Below are 17,865 nucleotides of genomic sequence, written 5' to 3' on the forward strand. Positions count from 1 at the left end.
ATACATTTTGTTAATTGATAGAAAATTAAAATATAGGTTAAATAATAAATAAATAAAATAAACTTTTCATCGTCCCATAGAATATGCAGTTATCTCTTATCTGTGGGTTTTTGTGCTTTTAGCTGCCTGGGAGTTTCTCTTTTTCCTTGTCTGGCTTTCTTAAGTCATACCTCAGAAGGTACTTTTCTGGGACATCTTACAAGACTTTCCTAGGATTAGGTTAGTTGTCACTCCTATGTATTCCTTTAGAAATCTGTGTGCTTGCACATGGCAGAGCAGTCATATGATTGAAAATTATCCATTTTTTCTGATTCAACCACTAGATTATTTTAACTGATTTCATGTTCACCAAGATAGTCCCCAAGTCAAGAAAAATCTTTAATATGTAGTAGGTGTTTTTTAAAAAAACCTGTTAATCAAATAACAAAGTATAAACTATGTTATCTTGGCAGATGTTTTAAAGTGATAGAAACAGTTATAAAAAGCCTTTATAGATTTGACATTATAAAATGTCATTAGTAATGCAATACATTGCATGGTATTGTGCAGCATACAAAACACTGATGTAAAATGAAATATTCAAAGCAAAAAAGGGCTGCATTTCTTTGTTTTAAATATAATTGAACACTGATATATTTAAAATTGATTTTTGTTTCTTTAATAAAAATAATTTAAAATTATTTGAGTGCAAATCATAAGTATTCCTCCGTACATCTTCCTAAATAGTAGGAATACATGATATGAATATTTATTTTTATGTAATAATTGAATTATATCCTTGAGTTAATACAGATTCCTTTAAACATATGTTATGCAATCATTTATCTTTTTAAGAAGCTATTATTTCTAGAATTTCAACATTTAAAATAGTTCCTTGCAGAATCTATGTTCCGAGGCCTAAAAAATGTCAAAAACATTAAACTAGAATTTATTATCATTATTAAACTTGGCAATAAGTGGGTAGTCATGCAAAATGGAGGTCAGATGAGTCAACTTGTGTAATGCTGTGTCATTTGAGAACCAGGCAAACTTAAAGGAAACTAAGAAAGGATCCAGCTCCATCCTTTTACAGATACCATCCTTGAGAACAGAGTGTGTTATGCTCAACGTTAAATTATAACTCCTATCACATTACCCATCATATTGCAGAGACTTAATTTGTATTTGTTAAAATAATTCATAAAAATTAAATTCATTAATTTTCTTCAGGTCTTAGGTGGTATGAAGTATGAACTTTCATTGGTTTCCAGTCCAAGTTGTTTCAGCCTTCTGTTCTTGGTGTTTGAAGTGAGCCTCCTTCCAAGGGCTGGAGGAAAATGGAAACAGAATGTGTAAATTATAGCTAATATTCAAAAGACATACTATTAACTAAAGCCATGTAAACTAACCAAAAAGAGCTTCTGCACCTGCCAGACTTGATTGACACATGGCAAATACTAATGTTATTGTTCAAGAGGGCATGGGCAGAAAAGAAACCTACAAAAGTAAAGGGACTACCGCAAATTTGGGAATGAAAGGCTACCCTTATGTAAAAAAAAAAAACATACTAACTGTATGTTAAGCAACCTAAGAAGACTTCAATTCCCAAGTAAAATAGCCCTTCAGGGCAATAAAATCATAGATTACATTCTACCATATATGTGAGTCTCTAGGAAACAATATTCTACACATTAACATTAAACTTCATTAAATGCATTTTAAGGTGATAATTAAGATACTACATGTCTTTGTCTGGAGATATTTTTGCTAAGGATAAGTCCCTATTTCTTTCTTAATTGACGTAACCTTTACCCCAAACCAGCTTAATTCCTTGTTTTTCAACATGTATGCCCTGTGCTCTCTCTCTCCGTCTGTGCCTTTTGTTTCCTGTTTTCTGTCACTGGAACTTTTGAAATGCCCTTTTTCTTAACTTCTCTAAACCCTTTCTTCAGGTTTCATAAAATACAATATTGCAAACTTTTTCTAACTCTATACAACAATACCAGTTTTTCTGACCTCCTAATACAGCCAGTTCTGCTATAAGGCAACATACGCATTCCTAAATAGCACTGCACTATGCAAAACTGGTCAATAAATCCACAGGGTTTATGGGAAAAGTGGGATTTGGACAAAACAGTCAAAAACTTCTTCAGTGACACAAATATAATAAAAGATAAGAGCTTAATAAAAATGGCAGCACAGTTTTACAGATGTTAGACGATTAAGTGCTAGATACTAGAATAGCACTTTATCTTGAAAAAGACCTGAAGTCTACTGTGGACTGGGTGCTGGAGGGGTGTGGAATGGTGGAAGAGAGTCATATGCAACAGGATGTGTTGAACTGAGGCAGTGCCTAGGTGTTTGTGGTGTGTGTATTTTGCGCATTTTGTATGTTTCTACATGGCTTGATTCAACTAGGTGAAATTTTCTGCATTCACCTAGTGTTTCTCATGGACAAAACCACACACAAGCAAACGTGAAATCTGCATTATTCTCAAACTATTCCCTAATATATCAGTTATGTTGGAACAAGTCCACGTTTTCAAAGCAAACGTTATAACTGAACTGACAGTAGTATATCTGTATATTCAGAAATGTATTTTTAAACTCCTATCATATTTCTTAAGCCCATATTTCAATTCTCCTAGTAGACTACATATATTTAGGGGATAATTTACATATCATTCATAATTATATCCCTCATGACCTTTAGACTTTTAGATAACTATATAGGTTCCTTTAATTGAAGTTGCTTACCCTTGTTCTGTGAGCCATACTCTGGGCTATAATTAAATTCTTAATCTATATTTAAAAATGCCTAGAATTACTACTAAACATAAATATTTCTAAAGAAATAAACAAATGAAAATGATAAATCATATATAGTGGAAACCATGAATCTTTTGTGGATAATAATACATAAAAAAGTAGAGAGCACCTGGATAAATATTATTATATAAATTCCAAAATTTCTGGTTTTAGATATTTAAGAACACTTAGCCAAAAGTGTCTTTTGTATTCTTGTCTGGCCTTCTTTTGCTCATTCTTATGCAACAGATAATCTTCAATAAAACTTGTGCTGCCTTTATCCCAAACCATTCTTATTTGTGTCACTTCCTCAGGCTAAATGCTTGTTAAAAACTGAAGAAAATTCTTCATCTATGCATAAGATCAAGTGAAAGTTCATTTTCTCTAAAAAGTCTTTGTTGATCAAGTTCCTCAGGGAGGTTGTTTTCCTCCAACACAGTATTCTACTTCCTTACAAGCTGTGGCTATCATCTCCCTTTATTTCTCTGGCACTGCTGATTTCTGCTTTGTTGCCGGTTAGTCTATGTTTTGCTCTTATTATTTATTTTGCGTCTGAAAGGGGTTACAGATAATAATTTATTATCAGAAGATCTTTTGATTTGGGTACCAATTGGGGACACATTTCTCTAGTAACATAAAACTATATACCATTTTACTTCTTCTATAAAATTCTATTTTAATTTATGTGAATGTTATTTGAATAATATGAGTTTCAGTGTTTCTATTCTAGAAAATAGTAACAACTCAAAAAATATGTATAATAATTATGGTTTTTAATAAAATTGACTTTTGTGAAATAATATTAATAATATACAGTTTCTAATATTATTCTGCTTTTTTTCTGAATTCTACAGAACTCGATTATTATTAATGTGATTGAACTAACTGGTTTGAGAAAAAAGTAGGACAAAATAATAAGATTAATATTTTTTGAGGATCTATGATGTACAAGCCATTAGCTAGATGATTAATTACATCTATTTGCTCAATTAATTTTCCCCCAAATCTCCCAAGGTAGGAATTTTTTTCTACATTTGATAAAAATGTCATATTTTGTAAACAACGTCCTGTGACAGGACTTCATTCTCCAAATATAAGCCTATGTCAAAGATCAGGTAGAAGGGAGTAAAAGCTAAGCTTTTTGGAAATACATTTTTAATACCCAGACACTAGTCTCTGAGAGCTAAACTATGTGCCAATAAGTTATTTTAGAATATTTAAGACACCTTAAAGTCATGCTATTGTATTTTTTAGAAGTTTATTGCAAAATTTTTAAAAAATGAAATGGTGTTAAACTTGCATTTAACTGTAGCCTGGGAATTAGCTTTAGGAAGTTCCTGGGCTGGCAAGCAGATCAGCCCAAATGTCCTGGAAAGGGTTAATTAACACCTCTCCCCACTACTCTCCCGAGAGCAATTCCTTACAATTCTAAATACACAGATGCAACCTGGAAACGCACAAAGGGAAGGGATAGAGCATAAAGAACTCTTTCTTGAGCACCTCCAAACTGAGGAGCTCCTATGCCAAAGGCCTATTTTTAATAATTTGGGGAAAAAATAGAGGTGAGTGACTGTATTTCATCTGCAGAATCCTCTTGCTCACTGCTGCTGGGAGGCAGTGTAGACTTTGTGTTGCTGTCTGTATGTGTCACCTCATTCATTTTAGAACTCCCTTTACTTGATCTGACTTTTTTTTTTCTTTGCTGAGGAAGATTCGCCCTGAGCTAACACGTGTGCCAGTCTTCATCTATTTTGTTGCCGCCACAGTATGGCCACTGACAAATGGTATAGGTCTGTGATCACCTTTCCCCAAACTTTTGTAGTCCTCTCAACACACTTTTTTTCCTACTCTTCTAAGAAATGGCTGTATTGTTTGTCTTTCCTCCATTGATATACTTCAAAATCCCCCTCTCTTGTGGCTGCCTCTGTCAGAATGATGTAACTATGAGTCCAATAACAGTTATGGAGAACTTGCATTGTAGAGGCCTTATCCTCAAGTCTCTTCCTTCTTCAACAACAACAACATCAACAATAAATACTATTGTTTATTTTATTCCTCATCTAGGTAATGTTCCACTTCCTTTGACCATGCCAGACTTCTTGAAAGAGAAATTAAGTCTTCTCAATTCCAATTCCTTTCTAGTCTCAATACTACATGTAAAATCCACCTAATTCTCTAATGTTTATATCCAGAGGTCACAATTCATTTGGTTCAGTTGCTTGGAATATTTATAACAAAATCTCTCTTCTTTCAAATGCTCTTCTTTTTTGGTTTTTATGAGGCCAGTCTCTCTCTGAGTCTTCTTTGTATAATGTGACTTTACCACCTCACTCTCCAACAGGCTATTTTTGCCTTTGTTCACTCATAAAATATTTCTGCATCAGATTCTCTCTTAGAACTTCTCCTCAAACTCTGTGTTCTTTCCTTGCACACTCCAGAAAGAGTGTCAATAACCATGAAGCAGAGAAAACTCTATATTCTCACTTGGCACATTCCAGTATGAGTAAGAATAATCATGTCTTAGTATAACATAGTAATTTTGATTTTAGTGGTTAATATTTGAAATATTTAGTAAGAACCATTTAAAATGATTGCTCCCATCTGTTTGCCTGTAAGACTATATATAGGAATGAAATTAACTCTGAAGGCTTTATAAAAGGATTCAATGTCTCTAATTTTTAAGGACTTCCTGTCTTTCCTGCCAGTTTATTGGCAGTGACTAGTTTTAATTCCCACATTAAATACAGACTGTCTATTTCAAAAAGGAAATGTGTAGTATCTCAGATATTAGCCACTAACCCTTAGGTACTCATTTATTTTCTGCTTCTGCAGATTACTGAATAGGCTAATTACCAACAAAACACTGTGACAAGAATTCATTTCTGTTAAAAGCTGATAATGTCTGAGTAGAAATATGCACTTATCTACAACATGTTTTTGAAGAATCAAAATGCCCTGTATGTGTCTTTTCATAACAATAGAAGAATGGAATAAAAATCCCAAACAAAAACTTCTAGTGGCAGTATGAATTTCTTCTGTCCACAAGTGGCCTTGACATGACAGCATGGATTAACAATCACCAAAGCCAGATGTGAACTGCATTTGATGAAATAAAGAAAGAGTCGGTTTATGAACATAAGAATGTAAAAGTTGGTCATTAACTGAATGGAATGGCATTTTTTAGATAAGAAAGAGTCATAAAACTTTTACTTTTTCTTTGCTTCAAGAAAAGGAGAAAAAGTCTTTTCTATCTTAAACAATTCTGTGAAACAGTGACATTAGCAAAAAACACACCTGCATGGAAAAGGGGTGACATGTTGGTCAATGGTTAAATTGTATTTACTTTGATATGTTTTTGCAGGTTAAATCAATACTTGTATGAAGTTTACAGTTCACATTTATTATGGAGGGCACTCTTAAAAGTGTATTTGAAGCCTAAGAGAGCCAGAAGGACTCAGTCATATACTGTCTTCTGTGGTTTATGTTTTCCTTTGAACTAGAGAGGGAAGTGAACACATACTCTGTTATTGTAGCTTGTGCACAAAGACTCAAATAAGAAAGATGTGGGTGTCTGTGTGGAGAAAGGTTTAGAAAATATGGCATACTTTCTACAAATGTTAAAAACTTATATTATTGAAATTCTGTATTTCTAAATGCAATTCAAGGCACAGATATATCTCTATGTATTGTGAAATTGATTGAAACATAGTGGAACAAAACAGGAAATAAAGAAGACTGAATCAAGTAAATAAGAAATTTACTTGGATTTATTAATAATGGAATTAAGGACATATAAAGGCATGCAGATTGCAAGATTGCAGTGTTGGTGCATATTGTTCTGAAGTTCTGTGTATTTAATTTAAAAAAATCAAATGCATATAGCGTGACTTGCACATATGAGCCCTCTTTTCTTTATCCCCATGACATCCATTATGGTACTTTCTGCTGAGTTTGAACAGCTTCATATCCCTGTGCACCGAAACTCTCTAGGATTCTAGGGGACACATGGAGTATGTATTAACTAAGTCAGGGCACTATGCTTGGTGCCTAGATACAGACACAAATGCATACAGTGAGGTAGGAGTTCAGAGCAAAAAATACTTAAGAAAGTGTTTGGCATTATGTTGATCTAAACCTGAACTTGGCTCCACCAGTTACTAACTTTATGCTTTCTTCATCTATAATATTAGAATAATTTTGTCTAGTCACCTGATTTTTTAAAAACTCAAGTACATTGCCTTGCATAAAGTAGACATTTAATATTTTTAAATGAGGTGTTTATAACAATATAGTATTTAAGTCAAAGCCTTATCTTTGAAGTAGCTAAGCATCTTATCATGGGTTACCGACGTCAGTCACAAGTGCTGGAAGATACAAGTGGAGGGAGTTTCAGGTTTATAAGAGGGAGGATTCCACCTTTTTATTTACTGTCCCCAGCGAGAGTGATACTAAAGAACAAATCTGTCTTCTTTCGTTCTTTGGCAAGTATTGCATTCAGTGCTAGTATCTAAATACTTCACCAAAGACCAAAAATCCACCTTTTCGAGTAAACATGCCAAATGGAGCTATTGTCCCTAACCTTGGAACCATATATTTCTACAAAGATAAGTCCCAGTACAATAAAAAGGATAGAGAATCAGGATCACTGCAAGTAATGTTACCTTTTCTGACAGAAAGTTATTGATTGGAGATATGTGAACCTCGCCAAACTAGTTTTAGATGCTAAACATCTGAATGGATGCAAATTTGACCATGTAGATGTACAATTAGACATGGAGCATTGGTCGTTCATGGTGGTGACTAATGCAGGAAAAGCAAAGGCTTAGGTAGAGTACAAGGGCGGAGCTATGAGCTCCTCTTCATGGGAGGTATGCTATGGTGCTGACAAAAATGAAGGGAAGCACAAAAGTCTATCTTGGGAAAACACTTACAGATGCTGTCATCATCATACCAGCTTGTTTTAATGACTTCCAGCTCAAATTCCAAAGATGTAAAAACCATTGCTAGTTTCAATGTGCTCAAAATCATCAATGAGCCAAGTACCACTAACATCATTTACGGCTTGGTGCCAAAAGAATTGTGTTATAGTTGATATATACATTCTCGCTGTTGAAGAGGTTCTTTAAAGTCAAACCTACAGCTGGAGACATCCACAGTGATGTAGAAAATTTTGATAAATGAAGTTCCTTCTTCATCGCCAAATACAAACCAAGCATACAGTGACATTGGTGAGAACACTAGGACTTCCCTCTCCTCTATATTGCTTGTGAACTTGCTAACCTTTTGGTTTCTTATAGCAGCTAGGCCAGAACTGCTACTGAGCCCCTCTGTGAAGGGATTTATTTCTATAGCTTTATCCTTCTACCCTATTCTATGTAGTTCTTCGACTTTCCCTCAATATCTGGATAAAAATATGCTTGTTTTCATAGCAAGTTCACTGAAAAAGTACTATATTTAGTTTTCTTCGTATTCTAAATATAGGTTGCATGAAAATAACTTCACATACTAGAGGAATAAAATAGAGACTCATTTTCTGTTTGAATTAGCCAGAATTATTTTCTATGGCTAGCAATTAAGAATGCTGAGAAATACAGAGTTTTAGAATCTGCTATCCATGAGAAAATGTGATGTATTTTCCCCACAAAAATACGCTATGCCCCAAACCCAGATATAGTGTCAGCATTAATATAAATGCGTATTAGAATTAACAAAAGTGAATACAATGATGCTTCTTGAAGCTTTCTCGTTAACCCTTCCACAATGATGTGTGTGGGGGTGGCACAGATTATCGTTCTGCGGCTGCACTGGGCCATCTACCCGTATGTGGTTTTCCAACACCAACTTTATAAGAGATCTTTTTTCGTTTTATCTTGGAGAATTATTTGACAAACTGCCTCAAATAACCACTAACTCCTAAACACTTTTAATTTCCTTACATTCATTGGTAGAGTTACAAAATAAGGGGAGGCACATGTTTTCTGAATGTTCTTTATAGTTGGTTGAGCAATTATGTCTCCAACATACTTCACTAAGATATTACAAAATTGAAAATTATTATGTGCCAATTTAGAATCTGCTTTTTCCCGAATTCATTGATCATGCTTTTCTAAATCCCTTTAAATTCAATTAAGTTGCCAAAATATACCTGTACCTCTAGGTAATTCATATTTCTGAATATAGTGAAACAGCCTCAAACATCAGTGTTCGCAAGGATGCTTAGGTTTCAGAGATTTTCCAAGGCATTTTTGAATTAAAAACAATATCCCATTGGCCAGATGAATGTGTTTATCCACTTTCCCAGGCTGAAAGTATCTTCTAATCTGAAACTAAAGTAGCTTGCCACTAAGCAATCTAGGGCATTCTGTACACAGCAGAATTTAAATAAACCAATCTTTTGTGATAATTTGCACACATTAATTTTCTCTGATTTCTTCTGCCTTACAACAATGCACAATTAAAATGTGCTTGGTACTTTGAGATAATGCTATTAATTAGTAATTCTTTAATCAAGTTCTTAAAATAATTGACTTTCCTTGACAAAAATAATTGCTGTAGAACACTGCCCAATCATTCTGGGGGCCTTGTGAATATTAGATGTAACTACTATTCTAGCATAGCCAACATCACATCACAATAATGAAGAATAAAAATGGCCCTCAGCTAAAATTTTGTAGGCATTGCAAAATCATAAGAGCTAAATCTGTTAAAATCAGCTTCTTTGTCTTTTACCTGGGAGGCCTAATCAGTGAGTGTAAGATAGAAGTTGCCACATCCTGCCTTGTAACCTCTGTCTCTTGGTTTGCCAGCATGCACTAAACGTGTAGCTCAGTTTGAAGTAGTTACCCATCACTGGCTTGCAGCACATAACGCTGGACCAAAACTTTAAGTGAGCTGATGCTAGTCCCATTAAATCTGAGTACCCTTGGTGGACTTGTAGCATTGAGTCATTTAATAATGTAATATTCACAAACTTTCCTACCTCCAAAACCACTCTAAGGAATTTTAAGTTCTCCATAGCCTACTCTAGGAATAGACAGCCCTCTCCTTTTAATTTATATATTCCTAGTCCTATCAGATTACACAAAGGAACATATGCACAATATATTCATTTTCTTTAAGAACTACATAAAGTAGCATTATAAGTTGTTTTTATTTTAATAACTAGGATTTATTTTACTAATAACTAGGATTTACTAAATAACTAGGATTTATTTACCCTAGTTAGTTGGGGATAACCTAAGCTCATAGCAACTTCACAATCTCTAAATAATTTTACTCCTTCAAAATTTTATTAGAATTTGGATTCCTGTACCTGCAGAGAATGCCCCACTTGGACTCTTCCTCCTTTCCTACTTCTTCATTTTCTACACATGGTCCTATTTTCTATTTATCCTTCTACCCCAATACATTCATCTCCTATTAAAATAAAACACAATAAAAACCAAAACAAACAAAAAACAAAACTTGCTAAATATCATTAAGAATGTAGCACTTTCCAAGATTCCTCTTTGGTCTTATAAATTGTACAGGACTGGCACTCTTCCATAAATTTCCTCTTGACAGACTCTGCTCCCGGAGAGAAGAATAGTAACTTTAGGTCCCATAGGTGTACAGGATCAGAAAACTCTTGAGTTGCAGTTTGCTGTCTTTCCCAAATCACTAATAGTCAAATACATTTATCACTACTAAGCTACTTTTGGGGGGGCCATGTTCTTCAAGGATTCACACACAAAAAATGATTTATATTTCTCTTGTTACATAAGTTTAAACCAAAAAAAAAAGGCCTTCAATCTTTCTACCAAGGTCACACTAAAAGGTGGTATGCTAAGTGGTCTTCTTCATGTATAAAATTTACCTTTAGATACAGGTGTTGGTCAGGAAGAAGACCAGGGAAGTTCAATAGGAGGCGTACCATATTACTACATTGAGAGAGAGATTAGCAAGTATGGTAAATGTTACAGGGATGGAAAACCAAAAGTTTGCCTTTACTTATAGGTAAGTGTGTAGTATGTCAGTATTTTGCACTTGCTAAAAGGTAAAAATAAAATTAGTCAACAACCAAAGTTCACATTTATTTTTTTTCCTTCTGAGTGAATTTTTCCATTTTCTTTGACTATGTTTAGCTTATTTATTGTATTGTGTTTTTATTTCTATCTTGCTGTGTGCCAAGGCTTAAAACTAATAGACTTCATCAAATGTATTTTTTCTGACTAGAGAGAGGGCATAACATTTCAGTTTACACAGGAATTTGGTATGATGAAGTTTGAAAACAATAAAAAATGTGAATATAGGCAGTTTTCTGAATGGAAGATATGAATTCAATGATTGGATTCTATCCAAACTAAGTATGAGGTCATTAACCAACTAACAGAATTCTTAAGTGAGACAAAGCTGATAAGCAGTTATAAGATGTACAGAAACATAATTATTAGTATTTCTTTAATTAAACCATTTAATTTCTCCAAAGAATTATTTTATTGCATATGTACTTTTTTTTTTTTTTTTGCTGAGGAAGATTCACCCTGAGCTAACATCTGTTGCAAATCTTCCTCTATTTTGTATGTAGGCCGCCGCCACAGCATGGCTACTGATCAGCCATGTATGTCTGTGCCTGGGAACCGAACTCAGGCCACTGAAGTGGAGCACCCCGAACTTAACCAGTAAGCCACCAGCGCTGGCCTGCATATGTATTATTTTTTAAGCTGTTTCAATCTCTTGTGAGAGTTAGTAGGTCAAGACTCAAATTCTTTCCTTTCTGGGAATAAACTCTCAGAGGATCCTCCGTAGACAAACAAGAAGCACAAACATAGTGGTTTATTTTCATTAAACAAACTGTTTAAGATATATTTTAAGCTAAATGTCTAAATAAGATAGTGATTGATATGCTTCATCATTTATTTGTTTCTTATCATCACAGTGCGTTATATACACATTTACTTCTCTCTGATAGTTTCCTTGCATGTTTCTGTGATAATAATAAAAATATTTATACTCATTAATTATTAAGGACAACACTATCATAGTGGAATGAGAAGAACTGGAACTCAAAATCAAATGCATATATTCTATTTGATAACCTTTTTTCCCATGAGGATACAGGTTAACAATTCTGAAACCAGTGTACATATTTACTGGGATTAAACAATTAAGTAAATGAATGGCAGATGATGGGAGCCAGGATTCTCAGTGTTAGAGTGGGAGGTTACAGGTAAGCCAGAATGATCCATGTGTTAATGGATTAGAGTAGGAGACATCAGTATGAACTCATGTTTAGCTTAATATAGACACAGATGGTTATGCATAGAAATAGTTGTATATATGTGTATATACTTGGGTTAGTATACTCTCATATATCTTCTTAATCCTTACTCTGTCACTTGAGAGGGCTTAGAAGCAAAGACACCCCAGTAACAATGAGCAAATCCAGAACCCAGATTTTGGTTTCTAACTCCATTCTCTGGGTACTTTACACAATCCACTGCCATCACCAAAATGAACAAAAACGTATCACTGTTAAATTGACTGTTTCAAATGCAAGGTATACGTCAGTGGTATGTGTTTTGTTTGAGTGTTGGGTGGCAATTAAAGCAAATAGCAGAGATTGAGTTCTATATTAATCTACAGAAAGCAGAGGTAGTGTGCATGGGAAAAACAAAAGTAGGGAGATTGAACTCTCCCCAAAAATATACGAACTCAGGAAATCATCAAGAAACTTAGTGAGGGCTTGGGGTTTCCATAGGGTGGGAACAAGGTTTCAAGACAATTATATTTGGATCTCAGTGGATCAACATCTGGTTTACCATCTACTGAGAAAAACAAGAAAACTACATAAGGATAAAAACAATTAATGAGAATTCAAAATAATTAAAATAGAATGTTAAATATGCAAGAAGCAATAGGTTTATTTAAACCAGTCCTTCATTATAAAGATGAGAAAGCAAAGTCTCTTGTGGAAGTAAAAGCTAAGCGGCCTATGAAGGATGACTAGGAATTAACTATAATAATAAAAAGAGAAATAAATTCTGGAAAGAGAAACATCATTTTGGAAAGAACTGGAGGTGAGAAAGAGTATGCTGTATACAAATAACTAGAAGAGTTGATATTTAGAAATAGACATTCCAGATGTGTTATAAAACAATGAAATAGCATGAAAGGTGTGAAACATATAATCTTTTATGATCTTACTAATTTTACAACTAAATTTATCTTTCCAATGCTGAATATTTTCAAAAGAAATAATCTACTCATATTTCTTTTATTAAGAAATATTATTAGGATTTGAATTCCTGTACCTGCAGAGAATGTCCCATTTGGAATCCTCTTCCTTTCCTACTTCTTCATTCTCTCCATAACGCTGGGAAAAAAAGAAAATGAAACTTTGACGCCATGTCTATACATATATATATAAACTAGAATTAAAAAACTCAGTTTGTTATATATGTACACAGACAAATTTCTTTATACTATATGTATGTAATTTTATACATATATATGTATATGTATGTCTTGTTTGTCAAGAAAAATGTAAAGACCAAAATCTATAAAAAGCAAAACAGTTACGTGTGCGCAGAGGGTTAGCACAACTTTTTCCTGTTCTACGCGCATAATTGATCTTTGGTTAACTATTTAGCTCTGTTCTAAGATAACTGATAACAACCTGACGACTAAGTAGCATTGTTTTTGGAAAAAGACACCTGATGGGGAAATTGCTTCCAGCCTGGAAGAACCACAAATACCTGACAGTAAGCCACAGGTTTGAGTTTCTCTGAACTGGTGATTCTTGTAGCTAATTCTGCCCCTGGTGGGAGCCTGAAAGCTGTTTTTGGATATAGTGAGTCCTTCAACAATAAAACATCTAAGCCAGGACTATTTCTGAGAAAGATTTATTATGAATGTTGAGGTGGATATTGAAAAACATGTTAGACAGTTATCATACACTTACAATTCAATTATTCATTAAAAAAATCACACAGATCTTAACTCCATAAACAGAAGTTACAGCAGAGAACAATACAAACAAGCTTCCAACAAATATTTAGTGAATCTCTAGGAATAAGATATATCCATTAATATTTAAAATATATAATTACGGTATAGGAAAGAGACAATATTTTTTCCAAAAATAACAATCTAAACTCAATCATAGGTAGCTTACTGCATTCTTGCACATCAAAACCTGAGCATAATTTTGCATACCAGTTTATCGTGAAGCTAATAACTTCAGTTATGGAAAATATTTTATAGCATGAGGAATTGTTTAGTTAAAAAATACACATAAATATTTTTAAGTTGGCTATACATATACAAGATATTTTCATTTAAAAAACACTACATGGAAATATAGCAATGTGTCAACAATATTACCCTCTGGTTTGTGAGATTAAAAATAGCTTTTACTTTTTGTTTTTATACTTACCTATTATTTATATGACAATATGTGTATAATTATTTAAAATAAAATCATTTCAGGTATACAATATGTCAGTGAAAATTAGAGTTATATAGTTTAGAGTTGAACAATATGACAAAATTTACATATATTTGACAATGGTAAGTGGAAAACTGAGTAAGTAACTCTCCATTTTATTATTAATCAGGGTGTTTCATGAGAGGTGTTTGGGTACAATTTTATAGGGTCCTATGGAATATGAGGGCAAGCTTAGTAGCTGCCTCCAGAGGACAGGAAAAACATACACATTAATTCAGACACAATCTTATAGAAACAATATGAGCCTGAGTTTGAAGTACTAAAATTTCACAAAATGTTAAGCTCTTTTAAGATTAAGTCTATTTAACTTTTTTGTATTTTTGACAATTATAAAATACTAAAATAAAATCAAGATAAAAATGAAAGTTTAAACATTCAAAATTTCATTTGAACTATAATTCATGGTGTTATGGATTACAAATATGACATTTATGAGTCATAATAATTTAAAAGACAATTGTACTACATATTATGCTCATTAGCTTGTTATAATTTCACTGAGATTTATCATGGAGATTTAATATCATGACCCTCAATTTAGAGTTATTCATGTATTTAGGCTTAATGTGTATTCCAGAGATTATTAATTGTAAAAAGGATGGTTAAATTTAATACACAGTTCATAAACTCTTAGTATCCCTCCCCTTTGACACTTAACATGTCATTAAATTAACCATCACATGCATAAATAACTTTTACTTTTTTTGAAAAATTGTATTATAAATATAGAAAATATCTTATTTCTTCTTTTTTGTCCACATTTTTCTAAATCATACTTTATGTTCAATTTTTTTATTTGTTAAGCTTATGAACATTTGATAGAAAAGTAGGATATTTTTTTCGTGCCATGTCTCTGTCCTACAAGAAAGGTGGTGAGCATTCATTGAAATCAAGATACACTTATAATCCACGCTTTAACTCTGATAAAACAAACAAATAAAATAACATACTGAAAACCTATAGCAATTTCAGATATTTTAAAAAAATTAATAAAGAGATCACTGCTCTCAAAACAAAGTACAGCTCAGTCTGTTTCAGACGTGAAATAGTACACACGATGGTTATTTCAAGTTGAAGCCACAGCCTGTGGAGCATTCGCGCCAGACATAGACAATGGTGGCTTGGTGTTAGACTTCAGGGAACAAGATTACCTGACAAGTAGCAAGAGTTCTAGACTTTGAGTAAAATGAGAACCTAAAATATCTGAGAGTGTCACACACAGTGTGTATAAAGTTGTATACTCATATAGAGAGGTGATGGGAGGAAGAGAGAAAGCCAAGTAGACTTGGGTCTAGCCAAAAGGCTCTGTAATTACAATATAATTGCAGCATGGAAATTTAGAGCTACTGATAGACATCACGGGTCTGAATTGGGCTCTTAGGGAACAAAGGGAAGGGAAACAATAAACAAAGAGAAAAACTATAAAACAAACTATATATATAACAATAAGCAATAACTTATTCATATATATATGAAAAGGTAAATCCTTCAAATAAAGTAACTAATCTTATCAAGGCAAATAATACTAAGAAAGACACAACAGTATAGAGAGTTGGGATATAAAGTAATTCATAAAGAAATGCATGTATTAGCTCAAAATGAATTTTAAAAAGATGTTTTAGAGCCAGCCCTGATGGCCTAGTGGTTAAAGTTTGGTACTCACTGCTTCAGTGGTCCAGGTTTGCTTTCCGGTGGTGGAACTGCATCACCCATCTGTCAGTTGCCATGATGTGGCAGAGGCTCACATAGAAGGACTAGAACGACTTACAATAGGATATACAACCGTGTACTGGGGCTTTGGGGAGGGAAAAGAAAAAACAGGAAGATTGGCAACAGGTGTTGGCTCAGGGCGACTCTTTCTCTGCAGAAAAAAAAATATGCTTTAGATTTTAAAAGATGTGAAGAAATAACTTAAATAATAAAGAAATAAGTTAATAAGAACATAAGCATATGAGACAAGAACATTTTGATACAAACACACACACAATAATTAGACAATGACAAAGAATCCAAATACAGTTGTTAAGTAGAGCAAAGCAAAACAAAATGTATTCGATAGGATAATTTCTATATCGGACACAATGAAGAAAAGAGATTTGAAGACAGTATGTATACAACACCAATAAATCTGCAGATAGAGCAAAAGAGTTAAGGGATATACAGTGAGTGACTTGAACACAGGCCTAGGGGCATTTCACAAAGAACTCTGAAAGGATGATGGAGAAGTGATATTTAAGTAATTTCAGAGACCGGGAAGGTCACTTCTACATGTATTATATAATATCAACAATAAAGACAGAATGATATTTGAGTTTATCTGAATATGAAGAGCAGTCACATTGCTGGAGATATTTCTATACTCAGATGCAAAATCATTCAAGAGTGAGAGTGAGATAGATATGGATATATATATCTTCTGGGTACAAAAGAAACAAACAAATTGTGAAAATTACCTTTTGTAAACACTTATAGAAGAAATAAGTAAAAGAATTATGTCAGAAAATTCATAAAGGAATTATGTCAGAAAAAAGCAAATTATACTCAGATATAAGGACAGATGAAAGAAATAAGGTTGAGCAGATGAATTAGTAAAATATATTGAAAAATAAGATTAATTCTTAAATGACAAGACAAAAATAATAACTATATTGGTGTATCAGTCTGCTTGTGCTGCCATAACAAAGTACCGTAGACTGGGTGGCTTAAACAACGGAAGTTTATTTTCTCAGAGTTCTGGAGGCTAGAAGTCCAAGATCAAGGTTCTGACTTAATGAGTTTTTGGTGAGAGCTCTTTTCCTAGCTTGTAGAGGGCTACCATCTCCCTGTGTCCTCACATGGCATTTCCTTGGTGCACACATGCAGATAGAACAAGCTGGCTCTCTAGTTTCTCTTCTCATAAAGACACTAATGCTATTATTTCAGGGCCCCATTTTTATGACCTCATTTAACCTGGATTCCTTCCTTAGATGCCTGTATGCAAATATAGGTACAATTTGGGTTATGGCTTCAACATATGAATTTTGGGGGGACATAAATGCTAAGTCCATAACAATTGGTGTTTAAAGAAGAGTTAAAATGAAAACATTGGCCATACAGAAATGAAATGAACACTAAGAGGAGACAATCGAATTCGATGGGGAGACAGGCCTTGATAAAGTTCTTTTCTTAGAAGTTGAGAGTGTATAGAAAATAGTAAATAAATTTAGACTTAGATAATTAAAGACAGAGAGAGAGAGAGAGATGATAGATAGATAAACATTCTATCCACCAGGAACCACAGGGCTCCTGAGTTAAAAAACCTCAATAGTAAAAAAAAAATAAGAAACACAGAAATATCAGAACAACAATAACAGTAAAACTAACAGAACAATAACATCTATGAAGATTAAACACACATACTTTCTCTCTCTTCAGTCCATCAAAAGTTAGAGAAAATCACAAATACGCTTTTGAAATATTTAAACTGAACTACGAGTGCAAGTACTGCATATTAAAATTTGTGGGATGAAAGTAAACAGTATTTGAAGAGAAATACATAGCTTTAGGTGCATTTATTAAAATAAATATTAAAATTATATCCCTGGCTCATA

General features: G+C 33.4%; 1 long non-coding RNA gene across 1 annotated transcript; it reads right to left on the reverse strand.

Annotated features, from left to right (window-relative positions):
• Nucleotides 1–875: 875 nt before the first annotated feature.
• On the reverse strand, nucleotides 876–16,148 carry LOC147916072 (uncharacterized). Its single transcript, XR_015553328.1, has 3 exons — nucleotides 15,939–16,148; nucleotides 13,080–13,141; nucleotides 876–1,306 (listed from the first exon to the last, which is right to left on the reverse strand). It is a non-coding gene; the product is annotated as an uncharacterized LOC147916072 (long non-coding RNA).
• Nucleotides 16,149–17,865: the final 1,717 nt, after the last annotated feature.

The sequence above is a fragment of the Ceratotherium simum genome, chromosome 10 (assembly GCF_057802395.1).
Source record: "Ceratotherium simum simum isolate JZ-2026a chromosome 10, ASM5780239v1, whole genome shotgun sequence".
Taxonomy (NCBI): Eukaryota; Metazoa; Chordata; class Mammalia; order Perissodactyla; family Rhinocerotidae; genus Ceratotherium; species Ceratotherium simum.